The following is a 19343-nucleotide window of genomic DNA, read 5'->3' as shown; positions in this document are numbered from 1 at the left end:
GGGCAAGGGTGTGGGCCCCCTGGTCTTCATCTTTGGCGAGGATTTTTTATTATTTATTGTAAGATATTCTGTGGAGTTTCAGGTCATTCTGAGAACTTTTGTTTTCTGCACATAAAACAACATCATGGTAATTCTGCTGAAAATAGCGTCTGTCCGGGTTAGTTACATTCAAATCATACAAGTTAGAGTCCAAAACAAGGGCAAAAGTGTTTGGAAAAGTAGATACGACAGAGACGTATCACTGTTTTTTTGCATGTTTTAGGGTTTTGTAGAAAAGGAATATCAAACGGAGTCCAAACGGAATGAAACCTTCGGGAACGTGATTTTTAGGAAGATTATGATCCGGGAGACTTGGTCCCTACGTCAAGAAAAGAAACAGGAGGCCACGAGGTAGGGGGCGCGCCTACCCCCCCCCCCAAGCGCGCCCTCCACCCTTGTGGGCCCCCTGTTGCTCCACCGACATACTCCTTCCTCCTATATATACCTACGTACAAACAAACGATCAGAGACGGAGCCAAAACCCTAATTCCACCGCCGTAACTTTCTGTATCCACGAGATCCCATCTTGGGGCCTGTTCCGGAGCTCCGCCGGAGGGGGCATCGATCACGGAGGGCTTCTACATCAACACCATAGCCCCTCCGATGAAGTGTGAGTAGTTTACCTCAGACCTATGGGTCCATAGTTAGTAGCTAGATGGCTTCTTCTCTCTTTTTGGATCTCAATACAATGGTCTCCCCTCTCTTGTGGAGATCTATTCGATGTAATCTTCCTTTTGCGGTGTGTTTGTTGAGACTGATGAATTGTGGGTTTATGATCAAGTCTATCTATGAATAATATTTGAATCTTCTCTGAATTCTTTTATGTATGATTGGTTATCTTTGCAAGTCTCTTTGAATTATCAGTTTGGTTTGGCCTACTAGATTGATTTTTCTTGCAATGGGAGAAGTATGCTTAGCTTTGGGTTCAATCTTGCGCTGTCCTTTCCCAGTGGCAGTAGGGGCAGCAAGGCATGTATTGTATTGTTGCCATCAAGGATAACAAGATGGGGTTTTCTTCATATTGCATGAGTCTATCCCTCTACAGCATGTCATCTTGCTTAAGGCGTTACTCTGTTTTTAACTTAATACTCTAGATGCATGCTGGATAGCGGTCGATGAGTGGAGTAATAGTAGTAGATGCAGGCAGGAGTCAGTATAGTTGTCTCGGACGTGATGCCTATATACATGATCATACCTAGATATTCTCATAACTATGCTCAATTCTGTCAATTGCTCAACAGTAATTTGTTCACCCACCGTAGAATACTTATGCTCTCGAGAGAAGCCACTAGTGAAACCTATGGCCCCCAAGTCTATCTTTATCATACTAATCTCCTACTACTTAGTTATTTCCTTTATTATTTACTTTGCCTTTATTTTACTTTGCATCTTTATCACAAAAATACCAAAAATATTATCTTATCATATCTATTAGATCTCACTCTCGTAAGTGGCCTTCTAGGGATTGACAACCCCTATTTGCATTGGTTGCGAGGATTTATTTGTTTTGTGCAGGTACGAGGGACTCACGCATAGCCTCCTACTAGATTGATACCTTGGTTCTCAAAAACTGAGGGAAATACTTACGCTACTTTGCTGCATCATCCCTTCCTCTTCGGGGAAAACCAACGCAGTGCTCAAAAGGTAGCACTATTCTGCCGGTGACCCCTGTCCATCTAGGGGCACCAGATAATCTGTTGGAAGCGCTACGAGGCGCTTCCATTGTGGATGAGGACCATGTTCTTATGGGCACGGTAATTGAAAGGGTTCAGTCCACCAAGAGCGGACTAACCGAAGCCTGCAGCAGCCTGCTGACAGGTTTTGAGGAAAGCGACGCAAAAAAGAGAAAATCCCAATATAGACAGTAGCCCCTAAGACACTGTCCGGTGTTCTGAAAGAAAAGCCGGACAGAGGATCAATCCTTTATTGCAGGAAACTAACTAAATTGTCTGGAATGAATGCGCGGGCGTCACTGTTGGCCGCCGCCTCACATACTGTCGAGGTCTCCGAACTGAAGTGGAGACTGGAGCAGGCCGAGGAGGAGCTCGGCCAGGTGAGGAGGCAGCTCCAAGAAAAACAAGGTATGTGACAACCTGTTATGTATTCGAAAAAAGTAAAATGATATGCATTTGACTGAAGTGTCATGATATGTACAGAAGCGACGACCGAGGTTGAGGCCCTGAGAAAGGCCCTGGTCGAAGCCAAGGGGAAGGCTGTGAAGGAGCAAGCCGCTCGTAAGAAGCTCAAGGCCTGGGTCAACGAAGTCCAACAGGAGCTCCAGGACCCGGTGAGGAAGTGCGAGACCTTGGAGCACAATGCATCGGCTCAAGAGGACGAACTCACCAAGGCTCGTAAGAGTGTGGAGATGGCCCGGAGTGAAGCCCAGAGCACCCTCCAGAAGATGCAGGAGGCCAGGAAGATCGCGGCGGGTAAGGCATTCAATATGCAAAGCAAGAATGTGAAGAGGAACTATCTTTTACTGACCCGGATTCAAATCTCTAGGGGCTTTTGTTGATCTGCCACGCAGTGTGACCGACACCGCGGAGTTCCTCCGAGTCGAAGAAGGGAGCTCCACAGAGAAGCTGTTCTGGTCGCAATATCTTGCGCCAGAACATCCGGTGCCCTTCAGCGATCAGCTAAAACAGCTGGTCGAGCTGCACAGGGTGGCCGAACTGGCCATGAAGGATTTAATAATCCGGCTATGGCCAGCCGAAGCTATACCCAGCAGTTACTTCGGCCTCGGGAAGAGGCTGGTGGATGCATGTCCTTGGCTAGACGTCATCATGCGGTCCGTCTGCATCGAAGGCGCGCGTCTGGCCTTCTCCTATGTCAAGGTCTGGTGGGCGAAGATGGACGCCGTCAAGTTGGCGACCGGGGAGCCTCTTGAGGGCAAGGAGCACAGCACACCCAAGCGATACTTTGGCGATGTCTTGGAGGGGTCCCGCATTGTTGCGGATCAGTGTGCGAAAGACACGATCTTTGAATGAATGTATTCAAGTTCCTTCTACCTTGTATGATTAAACAAAGTGGGTTTGTAATATAATGCTTGTTATGTTTTTAAATTTTACCTCCTGTGCGGCCATGTTGTATGAAATCTGAGGGTTGGCCAGTCATCAGCTTCTGCCCCCACGTAGGTAGTACGGGGGTGTTTGGGATGGTATCTAAACAATCTTGATCCAATTATATGGTCCTTGAAGGAGTTGTTTAGCGCAACGAACCAGGCAACCAGACTATGCGACGTTAATGCCCTCACTTAGCCATAGGAGTTTGACAATAAAAACATGGGCGCATCCCCTAGTATCCGAACTAGAGTGCTATAAGCGTCTAATCAGGAAGTACCGATCCTTCGCATAATGCGGAAGAAATCTCCAACGATTTGCAACCTACGAATAGCTGACCGGCTCTCGCCGCATCATGACAGTCAGTTTTCAGCTTTTTCTGCTGAGGTGCTCCTTTGGATAAACCAGGGCACAATCGGAGTAGTTCTCCCTTTACTACCTTAGCCGATATAGTGGAATGTAAGGTATCAAGCACAGGAGCCGGGCAACCCAACTATTGACCAAAGACATGATTCAGAGCCAATGCATATGATGCTAAATTCGGGGAGCCAAACTATACTTATAAAAAGTGTTCGGACTTTTGTTGCCGTAGTGTGGGGTGCTATGAAGCCCTTGGAAAACATCAAACGTACCAAAGTGTACGGGTGCTACCTGATAGGGTTACCCATAGGGGATGAAGAAAAAGAAGAAAAAAAGAAAGGAAATGAAAAAGGTTCAAAGGTGATAAGCTGGGGCTTTAAAGCTCCAGCCGCGAACTGTTTTCATTGTAATTTGATTAATACGTCGAGGCGCATTGATACAAGTAGTGTGATAAGCAACATGCTATTTAATATGCCAAAAACCAAGGGAGAGCTGCATGTGGGTCCTGAAAAACAGGTAGAGTGATTGTTAACGAAACCACCTTGAAAATCCCCCGTATGTCTACGTTTCTCGCCGTCTTGGTGTGTTTATCCTTCAAGAGGACTGGTGATCAGGCCATCTGATAACCCACAAGTATAGGGGATCGCAACAGTTTTCGATAAGTAAGAGTGTCGAACCCAACGAGGAGCTAAAGGCAGAACAAATATTCCCTCAAGTTCTATCGACCACCGATACAACTCTACGCACGCTTGATGTTCGCTTTACCTAGAACAAGTATGAAACTAGAAGTACTTTGTAGGTGTTTTTGGATAGGTTTGCAAGATAATAAAGATTATGTAAATAAAAAATAGGGGCTGTTTAGATAAAGACACGACTAAGTTAGTTTTAGTAAAGAGCTTTTTGTTATGAGAAAGTCATTTGTCCCTAGGCAATCGATAACTAGACCGGTAATCATTATTGCAATTTTATTTGAGGGAGAGGCATAAGCTAACATACTTTCTCTACTTGGATCATATGCACTTATGATTGGAACTCTAGCACGCATCCGCAACTACTAAAGATCATTAAGGTAAAACCCAACCATAGCATTAAAGCATCAAGTCCTCTTTATCCCATACGCAACAACCCCCTTACTCTAGTTTGTGTTTCAGTCACTCACGCAACCCACTATAAGCGAATCATGAACGTATTGCAACATGCTACAGCGGGGATCCCTCACGCTTGCACGACACGGAGAGCACCATAGGACAGCACCAATAATAAAACATGCAACTCAAACCAATCTTGATCATCAAATAGCCCATAGGACAAAACGGATCTACTCAAACATCATAGGATAGCCATACATCATTGGGAAATAATATATAGCGTTCAAAACCATGTTTAAGTAGAGATTACAGCGAGTAAGAGAGAGGTTACACCGCTGCATAGAGGGGGGAAGAGTTGGTGATGATGGCGGTGAAGTTGTTGGTGAAGATTGCGGTGATGATGATGGCCCCCGGTGGCACTCCGGTGCCACTGGAAGCAAGGGGGAGAGAGCCCCCCTCCTTCTTCTTATTCCTTGACCTCCTCCCTAGATGGGAGAAGGGTTTCCCCTCTGGTCCATGGCCTCCATGGCATGGGAGGGGCGACAGCCCCTCCCAGATTGGATCTATCTCTCTATCTCTCTCTGTTTCTGCGTTCTGTTCTACTGCCCTTTCACCGTTTCTTTCATATCCGGAGATCTGTAACTCCGATTGGGTTGAAACCTTCGCCCATATCTTTTTCCAAAAATTAGCTTTCTTGCGTCCAAAGTAGAGCATAAACCGCCTTACGAGGGGCCCATGAGGGTGGGGGCACGCCTTCCTGTAGTTGCCGTGGGCCCCACCCTCGTGGCCACCTCGGGTACCATCTCGCGTTGATTTTCTTCCCAAAAATCACAAATATTCCAAAATAATTCTCCATCCGTTTTTATCCCATTTGGATTCCATTTGATATGGATATTCTGCGAAACCAAAAACATGCAATAGATAGGAACTGGCACTGGGCACTGGATCAATATGTTAGTCCCAAAAATAGTATAAAAAGTTGCCAAAAAGTATATGGAAATTGTAGAATATTGGCATGGAACAATCAAAAAATATAGATACGACGGAGACGTATCAGCATTCCCAAGCTTAATTCCTGCTCGTCCTCGAGTAGGTAAATGATAAAAAAGATAAATTTTGATGTGGAATGCTACCTAGCATAATCTTGATCACATATCTAATCATGGTATGAATATTAAGATACGAGTTATTCAAAGCAATAGTCTATCATTTGACATAAAAACAATAATACTTCAAGCCTACTAATAAAGCAATCATGTCTTTTCAAAATAACATGGCCAAAGAAAGTTATCCCTACAAAATCATATAGTCTGGCTATGTTCCATCTTAACCACACAAAATATTCACATCATGCACAACCCCGATGACAAGCCAAGCAATTGTTTCATACTTTTGACATTCTCAAACCTTTTCAACTTTCACGCAATACATGAGCGTGAGCCATGGACATAGCACTATAGGTGGAATAGAATGGTGGTTGTGGAGGAGACAAAAGGAGAAGATAGTCTCACATCAACTAGGCGTATCAACGGGCTATGGAGATGCCCATCAATAGATATCAATGTGAGTGAGTAGGGATTGCCATGCAACGGATGCACTAGAGCTATAAGTGTATGAAAGCTCAGACTGAAAACTAAGTGGGTGTGCATCCAACTTGCTTGCTCATGAAGACCTCGGGCGTTTGAGGAAGCCCATCATCGGAATATACAAGCCAAGTTCTATAATGAAAATTCCCACTAGTATATGAAAGTGATAACTTACGAGACTCTCTATATGAAGAACATGGTGCTACTTTGAGGCACAAGTGTGGTAAAAGGATAGTAACATTGCCCCTTCTCTCTTTTTCTCTCATTTTTTTGGGCCTTCTCTTTTTTTTGGCCTTTCTCTTTTTTGTTCGTCCAGAATCTCATCCCGACTTGTGGGGGAATCATAGTCTCCAGCATCCTTTCCTCACTGGGGCAATGCTCTAATAATGATGATCATCACACTTTTATTTACTTACAACTCAATATTACAACTCGATACTAGAACAAAGATATGACTCTATATGAATGCCTCCGGCGGTGTACCGGGATGTGTAATGATCTGGCGTAGCAATGACATCAAAAAACGGACAAGCCATGAAAACATCATGCTAGCTATCTTACGACCATGCAATGCAATATGACAATGAATGCTCAAGTCATGTATATGATGATGATGGAAGTTGCATGGCAATATATCTCGGAATGGCTATGGAAATGCCATGATAGGTAGGTATGGTGGCTGTTTTGAGGAAGGTATATGGTGGGTTTATGGTACCGGCGAAAATTGCACGGTACTAGAGAGGCTAGAAATGGTGGAAGGGTGAGAGTGTGTATAATCCATGGACTCAACATTAGTCATAAAGAACTCACATACTTATTGCAAAAGTCAATTATCTATCGAAACAAAGTACTATGCGCATGCTCCTAGGGGGATAGATTGGTAGGAAAAGACCGTCGCTCGTCCCTGACCGCCACTCATAAGGAAGACAATCAATAAATACCTCATGCTCTGACTTCGTTACATAACGGTTCACCATACGTGCATGCTACGGGAATCACAAACCTCAACACAAGTATTTCTACTAATCCACAACTACCCACTAGCATGACTCTAATATCACCATCTTTATATTGCAAAACTATTGCAAGGAATCAAACATATCAGATTCAGTGATCTACAAGTTTTATGTAGGATTTTATGACTAACCATGTGAATGACCAATTCCTGTCATCTCTCTAAATAGATATAAGTGAAGCAAGAGAGTTTAATTCTTTCTACAAAAGATATGCCCACGCTCTAACAAATATAAGTGAAGCAAAAGAGCATTCTACAAATAAACCAAGGACTATCTCATACCTGCATGGTGCATAAAAGAAAAATGAAAACTAAATGCAAAAGACGCTCCAAGATTGCACATATCGCATGAACAAAACGAATCCGAAAACATACCGATACTTGTTGAAGAAAGAGGGGATGCCTTCCGGGGCACCCCCAAGCTTAGACGCTTGAGTCTCCTTGAATATTTACTTTGGGTGCCTCGGGCATCCCCAAGCTTTAGATCTTGCCTCTCTTCCTTCTTCTCACATCGAGACCTTCTCGATCATCGAACACTTCATCCACACAAAACTTCAACAGAAAACTCGGTAAGATCCGTTAGTATAATAAAGCAAATCACTACTCTATGTACTGTTGCAAACCAATTCATATTTTGTTTTTGCATTGTGTCTACTGTAATATAACTTTTCCATGGCTTAATCCACTGATATAAATTTATAATTTCATCAAAACAAGCAAACTATGCATCAAAAACAGAATCTGTCAAAAACAGAACAGTCTGTCTAAATATGAACATTCACCATACTTTTGATACTTCAAAAATTCTTCCAAAATTAGTAAAAATAAACAATTTGTATAGAAAGACAGTCAAAAAGAATCAGAACCATTTTACGTTCCAGCTAAAAATGTAAAATCACGCACTACAGCCAAAGTTTCTGTCCTGCACCGTACAAACCATCAAGCAAATGTAAACATCCTAAAGGCAAACCTTGGCACATTATTTTTATAATACAGTGGAATTGTACAAGGGGATAATTATTTTTGTAAGTTTCTATAATCAAGATTCACAAAGTTGCCGTGAGCATGAACAAAGTTCAAGGAGCTCTCCCACTTCAACAATGCTTGTCTTTCTCACTTTCACTTTCCTTTTTGAAAAAGTTTTGGGTTCCCCTCTTTATTTTTATTGTTTTAAAACTATATGAAAGCACTCAACAGAAATAAATGACTCTCTAAAACTTCCGGGTTGTCTCCCTGGCAGTGCTTTCTTTAAAACCATTAAGCTAGGCATATAGTGCTCAAGTAATGGATCCGCCCGGATCCCAAGGTATATCAAAGACAATTTTAATTAACAATGATTTGTAATTTAGTAGTGAGCACAAAGTAACATATATCATTTAACAACGAAGTCTAACTCTCTTCCTATGCATCGGCATGTCATAACAGAACAATTCATGCACACATAGTAAAGGCCAATGCATAGCATAAGCAGTTTCTTGTAATTTTATCATATTGGAAACATAGAGAGGTGGAGATATAGTTCCTCTCTCATAATAATTGCAAGTAGGAGCAGCAAGCACATGCATATTATATTCATCAAAATCATCATGTGCAACGGTAAAAGGCAACCCATCAATATAATCCTTAATAAGTGCAAACTTCTTCGATATAGTGTAGTCGGGAGAATTCAAAAAGATAATAGGACTATCGTGTGTGGGTGCAATAGCAACAATTTCATGTTTAACATAAGGAACTATAGCAAGTTCATCTCCATAAGCATAATTCATATTGGCATCTTGGCCACAAGCATAGCAAGCATCATCAAAAAGGGATAGTTCAAGAGAATCAACGGGGTCATAACAATCATCATAGCAATCATCCTTCGATAAGCACGAAGGGAAATTAAACAATGTATGAGTTGAAGAGTTACTCTCATTAGAAGGTGGGCACGGGTAGCTAATCCGCTCTTCCTCCTTTTGTTCTTCGCTCTCCTCCTCATCTTTTCATCCAATGAGCTCACAGTTTCATCAATTTCTTCCTCCATAGACTCCTGTAAAATATTAGTCTCTTCTTGGACAGTGGGGTAGTCCTCAATATATAGTTCAACATAGGCATTAGAAGCATAATTATCATAGCAATATTTAAGTATGTCAAAATTTTCAAATTTGTAAAGAGTAGCATCATACGTTTCAATGAAAGAAGCAATTTCATAAGCACCCTTGAAAGCAACAAATTCTTCAATTTGTTGAACATCATAGTAACTATAAACACCCTTAGCATACAAAGATAAGATTCCATTATCACTAAACTCACATTGATAGGGAAGGTGTTTCTTAGGGTTTTCAGAGCAACAAGTAATATCATATATTTCGCATAAATTCCAAGCATAGAATTGCAAACAATGAATTTGACACAGTAAAATTTTTCCTTTTTCAGATATTCGGTGTCGCACATAACAAGCATGCTCATCTAAAGATTTGCCCTCAACTAAGCTAGTTGGGGTTTCAGCACGAGCACATAGGGATCGAAGATGATCCAAGTAATAAGCTTCAGCAGTGTGATAGATTTTGAGTGGTTCTTCAACCATTGATTCAGTAGGTACAACTAATTATTTTGGTATTTTGCGTTTCCTACCCATAACTAAAGATCGAAAACAATTAAGAACAGCAAATAAAAATTACTTAGTGATAAAGCAAACAAGCACACACGAGAATATTCACCCCACGCTATTGCTCCCCGGCAACGGCGCCAGAAAAAGGTCTTGATAACCCACAAGTATAGGGGATCGCAACAGTTTTCGATAAGTAAGAGTGTCGAACCCAACGAGGAGCTAAAGGCAGAACAAATATTCCCTCAAGTTCTATCGACCACCGATACAACTCTACGCACGCTTGATGTTCGCTTTACCTAGAACAAGTATGAAACTAGAAGTACTTTGTAGGTGTTTTTGGATAGGTTTGCAAGATAATAAAGATTACATAAATAAAAAGTAGGGGCTGTTTTGATAAAGACACAACTAAGTTAGTTTTAGTAAAGAGCTTTTTGTTATGAGAAAGTTATTTGTCCCTAGGCAATCGATAACTAGACCGGTAATCATTATTGCAATTTTATTTGAGGATGAGGCATAAGCTAACATACTTTCTCTACTTGGATCATATGCACTTATGATTGGAACTCTAGTAAGAATCCGCAACTACTAAAGATCATTAAGGTAAAACCCAACCATAGCATTAAAGCATCATGTCCTCTTTATCCCATACGCAACAACCCCCTTACTTGGGTTTGTGTTTCAGTCATTCACGCAGCCCACTATAAGCGAATCATGAACGTATTGCAACACCCTGCAGTGGGGATCCCTCATGCTTGCGCGATACAGAGAGCACCATAGGACAGCACCAATAATAAAACATGCAACTCAAACCAATCTTGATCATCAAATAGCCCATAGGACAAAACAGATCTACTCGAACATCATAGGATAGCCATACATCATTGGGAAATAATATATAGCATTGAGCACCATGTTTAAGTAGAGATTACGGCGGGTAAGAGAGAGGTTACACTGCTGCATAGAGGGGGGAAGAGTTGGTGATGATGGCGGTGAAGTTGTTGGTGAAGATTGCGCTGATGATGATGGCCCCCGGTGGCACTCCGGTGCCACCGGAAGCGAGGGGGAGAGAGCCCCCTCCTTCTTATTCTTCCTTAACCTCCTCCCTAGATGGGAGAAGGGTTTCCCCTCTGGTCCATGGCCTCCATAGCGTGGGAGGGGCGAGAGCCCCTCCCAGATTGTCTCTGTCTCTCTCTGTTTCTGCGTTCTGTTCTGCTGCCCTTTCACCATTTCTTTTATATCCGGAGATCCGTAACTCCGATTGGGTTGAAACCTTCGCCCAGATCTTTTTCCAAAAATTAGATTTCTTGTGGCCAAAGTAGAGCATCAACCTCCTTACGAGGGGCCCACGAGGGTGGGGGCGCGCCTGCCTGTAGTGGCCGTGGGCCCCACCCTCGTGGCCACCTCGGGCACCATCTCGCATTGATTTTATTCCAAAAAAATCACAAATATTCAAAAATAATTCTCCGTCCATTTTTATTCCGTTTGGATTCCGTTTGATATGAATATTCTGCGAAACCAAAAACATGCAACAGACAAGAACTGGCACTTGGCACTGGATCAATATGTTAGTCCCAAAAATAGTATAAAAAGTTGCCAAAAAGTATATGGAAATTGTAGAATATTGGCATGGAACAATCAAAAATTATAGATACGGCGGAGACGTATCACCATCCGATGGGGCCTGCGGGACTGGAACCTGAAAAGGAAACGAATAAAAGTGAAAGTATGTAAGTATCCGGTGTCGGTTGAGCCGTACTGTGGATCACAAACTAGCTATGCCTCCATCAATGCCCATGGAATTTTGAGTGCGTAGTTATGTACGTGTTGTATGAATGCCACTACTTGACTGGGACTGAGACGGAGGCCGAATTGCTAGTCTAGCTCCTGACGAGCTGAGTTGTCCTGCTGCAGGGTAGTTCGGACCCTCTTGACGGTGTTCGTGGGCTCGGCAGCCGAATTAAGGTTCTACTTGAGAAGGCCGATCTGTACTTCTGCTGCTAAGGTAGCTGTGTGCTCTTCTGTACGGAGAGAGAGCGTTCCGTATTTCCATTGACTGTTATGACACCACGTGGACCGGGCATCTTGAGTTTGAGATAAGCATAGTGTGGCACTGCATTGAATCGGGCGAATGCGGTCCGTCCGAGCAGTACGTGATAGCTGCTGCGTAAGGGGACTATGTCGAAGATTAATTCCTCGCTTCGGAAATTGTCCGGAGATCCGAAGACAGCCTCGAGCGTGATTGAGCCCGTACAGCGGGCCTCTACATCTGGTATGACTCCTTTGAAGGTAGTCTTTGTGGGTTTGATCTGTGATGGATGAATGCCCATTTTCTGCACTGTATCCTGACAGAGCAAGCTGAGGCTGCTGCCACCGTCCATCAGGACTCGCGTAAGGTGGAACCCATCAATTATTGGGTCCAAGACCAGTGCGGCTGAACCGCCGTGACGGATACTGGTAGGATGATCCCGACGATCAATAGTGATCGGGCATGACGACCATGGATTAAATTTTGGGGTGACTGGCTCTATCACGTAGACGTCCCTGAGTGCGCGCTTGCGCTCCCTCTTGGGGATGTATGTAGCATATATCATGTTCACCGTTTTGACCTGAGGGGGAAACTTCTTCTGTCCCCCCGTGTTCGGCAGCCGGGGCTCCTCGTCATCGTCTTTGCTTTGCGATCCCTTATCCTTGTTTTCGGCATTTAACTTGCCGGCCTGTTTAAAAACCGAGCAATATCTGTTGGTATGATTGGGTGATTTGTCTGGGGTGCAATGAATCTGGCACGGATGATCGGGTATGCGGTCCAGGCTAGATGGGCCTGAATTGTTCTTTTTGAACGGATTCTTCCGCTGACCAAGCTTAGAGCCACTGAATCTGGCATTGATTGCCGTATCCTCGGTGTTGTCGTTGTTATTTTGATGTTTGTACCTGTTGCGTCGACACTTGTCATTGCTATTTTTAGCTTCAGGGGTGCCGGCATTGCTTGCATTGTTTTTGCTACGGGCCAGCCAACTATCCTCGCCCGCGCAAAAGCGGGTCATGAGTGCCGTGAGGGTCGCCATGGACTTTGGCTTCTCTTGGCCGAGGTGGCGGGCGAGCCATTCGTCGTGGATGCTGTGTTTAAAGGCCACTAGGGCTTCGGCATCCGGACAGTCGACTATCTGGTTCTTTTTAGTTAGGAATCTGGTCCAGAATTTCCTGGCGGACTCTCCGAGCTATTGCACTATATGTCTTAAGTCATCGTCGTCCAGAGGTCGAACATATGTACCTTGGAAGTTATCCAGGAAGGCTTCTTCCAAGTCCTCCCAGCTGCCGATAGAGTTTTCGGGCAGGCTGTTCAACCAGTGTCATGCTGGTCCTTTGAGTTTTAGCAGGAGGTATTTAATGGCATGAAGGTCATCGCCGCGGGCCATATGAATGTGGAGAATGAAGTCTTCGATCCATACCGTGGGGTCTGTGGTGCCATCATATGATTCTATATTCACGGGTTTGAACCCTTCTGGGAATTCATGTTCGATGACTTCGTCGGTGAAGCAATGAGGGTGTGCAGCGCCTCTATATCGGGTCGTATCGCCACGTAGCTCCGATGGGGTCCATCTACAGCTTTTGGCCCGCGCATGACTAGGTTTTTCACGTCCAAGCAGGTAGCCGTCGTCGCGTGTCGGGGCACGTCCTCGCGATCCGTAGATCGATCTGGTATGTCCTGCTTTATTGTTCAGGTCATGTCGAAGGTCATATGTATGACCGTGAGCTGATTTACCTCTGACTTTGTGATGAGGCGGGGCGGGCTGGTGTTCGGCTTGAGTTGCCGCTTTGTCCCGTCCACGTGGTGGCCGGTCAGCCGCATTGTGTGATGGTGGTATGTGTTCCGGCGCCTCGTCGTCGAACTGAGGTAGTAATTTGCGCTTCGGGTAGATTTTGGCCGAGCGCTTGAGGCCGTATTCTTCGGCTGCGAGGACGTCGGTCTATTTATCGTTGAGCAGATCTTGGTCAGCTGGAAGCTGCTGCTGCTTCTTTTTCAGGCTCCTTGCAGTGGCTATTAGCTGGCGGTTGAAGCGCTCCTGCTCAAGAGGTTCCTCAGGCACGATGAAATCCTCATTGCCGAGGATCGCCTCATCCTCGGAGAGCGGAAGATAATTACTGTCCTCCGAGTCCTCGTGCGTGGCCTGTTTACCAGGGCTAACCTGCCCATCTTCCCGTTCATCTCGTTCGGTAGCTGCGTCAACGGGGTCTTCGTTGTCTTCGGCACCTTCCGGAGTGTTATGTTCTCATGTGCCAGTGTTGCTATCTTCTCCTGTGCCGGTGTTGCTATCTTTACTGCGGCGTGACTTAGAGCGGCGCCGCTGACGCCGGCATTTCGATTGTATCTCAGGAGGTTTATCCTCAACTGGATCTTCTTTGTCATCACCGCTATTCTCCTTTGGTGCATCCACCATGTACACATCGTACGAGGAAGTGGCCGTTCAACGTCCGGTGAACGGCGGGTCTTGGGCCTCTTCTTCTCCGGCATTATCGTCCATACCGTCGATGTCATCGGAGCTGTAATCGAGCATGTCAGTTAAGTCTTCAACAGTGGCTATAAAGTGGGTGGCGGGTGGGGAGCGAAATTCCCTGTCATCGGCTTCTAGTTTGAACCGGATATAGTTCGAATGTGAGTCCCCCGCCAAGGACAGGTTGTTTAATGAGTTTAGCACGTCGCCCAAAGGCGAGTCCTGGAAGATGTCTGCAGCGCTGAATTCGAAGATCGATAAACGATCAAGTTCGGCGTCCGCGAACTCACACGGTTCGAAACTTACTAGCGGAAACGAGTCCGGAGTTCCGGAGACACAGTTATCGTGTGAGGTTAAATCCATGTGCGGCTCCAACGCCGGGGAATCTGTGGCCTCCGTGGTGGGGTTGAGCCTCCGGTCCTTGGATGGCGCAGTATGCTCTGGATCTAAAGCCAGAACGGTTACAGGAGCTATCTCCTGGATGCGGTTCGATGATAGATTTAGGTCATGTCCATCGGGGTGACCAGGAGCGGTTGCCACGGTTTCGAATCCAGCGAAGATCATGTCTCCACGGATGTCCGCGACGTAGTTCAAACTTCCAAATCTGACCTGGTGGCCAGGGGCGTAGCTATCCATCTGCTCCAGATGGCCAAGCGAGTTGGCCCGCAGTGCGAAGCCGCCGAACACGAAGATCCGTCCAGGGAGGAAGGTCTCACCTTGGACGGCGTCATTGTTGACGATTGAAGGGGCCATCGAACCTTTTGAGGACGGCACAGTGGAACTCTCAATGAAAGCACCAATGTCGGTGTCAAAAACGGCGTATCTCGGGTAGGGGGTCCCGAACTGTGCGTCTAAGGTCGATGGTAACAGGAGACAGGGGACACGATGTTTACCCAGGTTCGGGCCCTCTCTATGGAGGTAATACCCTACGTCCTGCTTGATTGATCTTGTTGAATATGAGTATCACAAGAGTTGATCTACCACGAGATCGTAATGGCTAAACCCTAGAGGTCTATCTTGTATGGCTAAGGTAATGAATATATCTCCCCTCTCCGGACTAAGTCCTCCGGTTTACATAGACACCAGGAGGATCTAGGGTTACACAAGGACGGTTACAAAGAAAGGAATCTACATGTTTGGTCGCCCAGCTTGCCCTCCACGCCAAGGAGAGTCCCATCCGGACACGGGGCAGTCTTCGGTCTTCGTGTTCTTCACATCCCATCAGTCCGGCCCATGGCTAACAGGCCGGACGCCCGAGGACCCCTTAGTCCAGGACTCCCTCAGCCACGGGTCGCTTGTCGGGCTTGCCGCCATGATAGTATTACCAATTTCATTCGCAGGTAGTTTTTTCTGTCATTACACTCACGCAGATGGCCTAAAATGCTTTTGGATATTGTACTCCTAGGATGAGAAATGTAGGAGGTGCTTATGTTAATAGACAAGTATAATTCCTAGAGTACACCGTTTAGATCGATTTCATAGGTTCCACATACAATTTTTCAAATTTACTTGTTGGATTATATAGTTAAATTTCAGTGTGATTTTATAGCATCAGTGTATGTAGTGGGGCATTTTGGTGACCAAGCTCCATGGAGCTTGATTTTTTTTCTTTAAATTTTTTTAAATTTTACTTTTCAGTTTTTAAAAAGTCTAAAAAATGCAAGTATACAAGTATGAAATGTATATGTGTGTAATTTTTTGTGTGCGAGTGCCTCGAAATGCAACTTTTGTGAAAAAGACAAATTCATAGACTTTGAGAATGAATAGTATCATGTGTTGAAAAGCCTCATATTTTTTTTTGCACGGCCCTCCTTTCAACGTATTTTGTCCTGAAAATTTACACACATGTACATTGTGTGTCCATGTATATGTGTATTTTTCACAATTTTTTGAAACATAGAGATATGAATTTGATGAATTGCAAAAGGAGGCCCCATGGAGCTCGGCTCCAAAAGCAATTTTCGCAATGTTATACACTTTTGAAAATTCAGTCTCAATCATGTTTCATGTAAAGGCTATAGCCATTCTTCTCTTGGAGAAAGACAAAGAAGGCTACAGCAGAGGCGCGTACACCAACACAGCGGATCGTTTACCCGCGAGATGAGCCTTCCTCAGACGTTCAAAGGCTGCCGCGCCTCTGCGGTCTGCACCTGCTCAGGTCTGCTGCACCCACCACACTTTCCCCCTCCCTCGCACACTTCGCCACCTCCTCTCCCATCCTCCCCTCCGTCGCCTCCCGCATCCACCGCAATGGCGTCCCAAGCCCTGCGCCGCCTTCGCTTGCTCGCGGCTCGGGCCGCCGCCCTCCCCGCCTCACCGCACCAGCGACTCAGCCGGTCGCCCTTCGCCGCTCCGTCGCGGGCACAGGCCCACATGGCGTCGTCGTCGTGGGCCGTCCTGGGCAGCATCCCGCGGGTCGCGCCCCCCGCGGACGGCGCCGACGTCTCCCTCGCGCTCACCCCGCCCCCGCGCGTCTCCATCCTCACCGTCTCCCCGCGCCTCTTCCCTGAGCCCGTCACTCCCAAGTACTTCCCCTTCGTCCTCGCCGCCGACCCCTCCGGCCTCCTCCTCCTCCAAGCCACCCTCGGCCGCCCCTGGACCCGCGAGATCACCGACGGTCCCCACGGTCCCGGCGTCCACTGGCACGACTCCGAACCGCGCTACTTCGTCCTCGACGCCAACGCCGGCTCCGCGTTCCGCCTCCCAGAACCCAAGCCCGTCGACATCATGCACCAGGCCCTCCTCGGCCTCATCGCCTCCCCTGGCGGCGGCGGCCACTACATGGTCTCGGAGCTGCGCCCCATCATGGGCACTGACGAAGCCACGCTCCTCTCCTTCTCGTCCGAGGTCGGGAAGTGGGTCGAGAAGAGCGTCCACTACCCGCTCCCGCGCCGCATCTTCGCGCCCATCGGCGTGGTCTCGCACCACGGGAGGCTCTGGTGGGTCGACCTCACATGGGGCGTCATCACCAGCGACCCCTTCGCCAGCGACCCGGCCCTCCGCTTCGTGCCGCTCCCGCCGGACAGGGTGCTGCGGTCCAGGGAAGCTTGGGGAGAGTCCGACATGTACCGCTGCGTGGGGGTGAGCGCCGGCAAGCTGCAGTTCGTCGACACCTACTACATGGGCCGTGTCATCGGCGGCACTCCCAACATCAGCGTGTGGACGCTGCCTGGTCCGGACTCCACGGAGTGGACGCTGGAGCACGAGGTAAGCTTTGGTGAGATCTGGGCCGATGAGAGCTACAAGGCCACTGGGCTGCCCGTGGAGATCCCCACGCTCGCACTCATCCATCCCGAGAACCCCGACGTCGTCTACTTCTTCCTGGAGAAGCACATGTTCGGTGTCGACGTGCGTGCGCGCAAGGTTGTGGACTGCAAGCTCTACGACCTGGTTGCGCCGCCGAGGTGCGCAGTCGCCAGCCGCTTCGTCCGAGCTGGAGGCTTCCACAACAACAATCACCAGGTTAATTCCCATCACATTCATCACGAACCAATTAGGAGAACTGAATTCCATCTGCATATGTCTGCACAAGTTGCCGGGGACTGATCCTCCTTTCCAAACAAATATGTCTGCACAGGCATGTTAAGTGATAAATGCACGGATTCTTTATCTTAGCCTATTAGGCTAGGTATTCAGTATTCGCCTATAACTGACATACTAGTTGATAGTTCACGCACTATAAAAGACGAGGGTTTGTGGTTAATGATTATAGATCTAAATCTCTATCTCTGTTGTGCTTAAGCAAGGCAGGCTTTAGAGGCTGCACTTACCTTGGATCGAGGTCACGAAGTGATGCACATGTCGGAATTGGTTGTATGTTTTGTGTACGATGTTGTATGCCTTGATGGTAGTCGATGCTGATGTATTCCTTGATGGTAAAATGCATGTCATTGTGGTGCTTAATTGATACATGTATGTAAGATATTAGTTGTAGTATCATCGGACTAGACAGTCAGTACTTTTCCCCATATATAGCTCTGTTTTGTGCCATCATAATTTTTCCATATGATTGATGTACAATATATCGAATGTCTCTTCTGTATTGACTAATATTCTTGTCTTTCAACTTCTCAAGGGATGCTTAACTGGTCTAATGATCCAATCTTGACTGCAAAAGACAAATCTCCACATGGGAGTTACCCCCTGGAGGGACTTACCAGCAAGACATTCATAGGATGAATTGGAGGAACATGAAGCAGCAAGTGTTTTTGGCTAACTGTCTCCTAGGTGAGCTAAATTCTCACATGGATCTGTTATGATTTGGTGCTCTCTCTTCGAACATCACGCAACTCTAGTAGTACTAAGTTTTCTTATGCCCAAATTTCCTTTGATCCAGGTGAATTTAGTACTGAATTCAGGTCGTGGAGCGCATGGGATATGATATGGTCTATTCTGGTGACATGCCTGCTCTAGTAGTCACGGAGTTCTTCGCTGAGACGCAAAGTAGCTTAACATGTCGTCTTTGGTCTGTAAGATGGTGAATGGAATCAGTCGCTTAGTTTGTATTCCTCCTCGGATGGAATGCTGATACTCAGAGTAGTGTTGTTTTGGTTGATGGTGATGCTGCCAGACTTTCAAGTGATCCCTTGAATCTGCTCGAATGATATGAAGCTCTTCAGTGATTTATTGCTTCTTCCTTTCACTCGAGTTTTTAGTGTTGATCATCGGTTTGAGCCTTGTATGCTATTTGCATTGTTGACCATCCTCAAAATTGGTTCTCTTTTCTCTTGATTTTTATCTGGTATCAGAAGACAGCAGTGAGAGCTTGTTGCTTGACCACGAGCTTTATTACCCGAGGAAGGGAATGCAAAATAAGCATGCATGCTGCCGAAGGAGCTGGAAATTAGAGCATCTCCAACGGATTGCCATTTCCCAATAAAAAGCTGATATTGGAGGAGTTGGGTTAGAAAACAGCTCCAACAGGTCTCAAAACGCAAAATAATATGGGAAAAGCTTTGCGTTCAACCGGTGGACCTTCTCTCCGTGGCGCGTGTTTTATGTGTGTCTTTCTATAATTTTTTTCGCAACATCATGTGTGTTGCAAAATTGCCTTCCGCAACAACACCCATGTTGCAAAAGAAATGAAGCCGAATTTTTTTTTTAAACTTTTTCTGCA

At 46.0% G+C, this 19343-nt stretch overlaps 1 pseudogene across 1 annotated transcript; it reads left to right on the top strand.

Annotated features, from left to right (window-relative positions):
- The first annotated feature begins 16351 nt into the window (after positions 1–16351).
- On the top strand, positions 16352–18890 carry LOC125548210 (uncharacterized; annotated as a pseudogene). The gene is made up of 3 exons (XR_015599678.1): positions 16352–17689; positions 18303–18454; positions 18564–18890. The product of XR_015599678.1 is annotated as an uncharacterized LOC125548210 (transcript).
- Positions 18891–19343: the final 453 nt, after the last annotated feature.

Source organism: Triticum urartu, chromosome 3A, assembly GCF_056163025.1.
Source record: "Triticum urartu cultivar PI428250 chromosome 3A, HENAU_Tu73, whole genome shotgun sequence".
Taxonomy (NCBI): Eukaryota; Viridiplantae; Streptophyta; class Magnoliopsida; order Poales; family Poaceae; genus Triticum; species Triticum urartu.
This window is presented reverse-complemented; position numbering and strand designations above follow the sequence as displayed.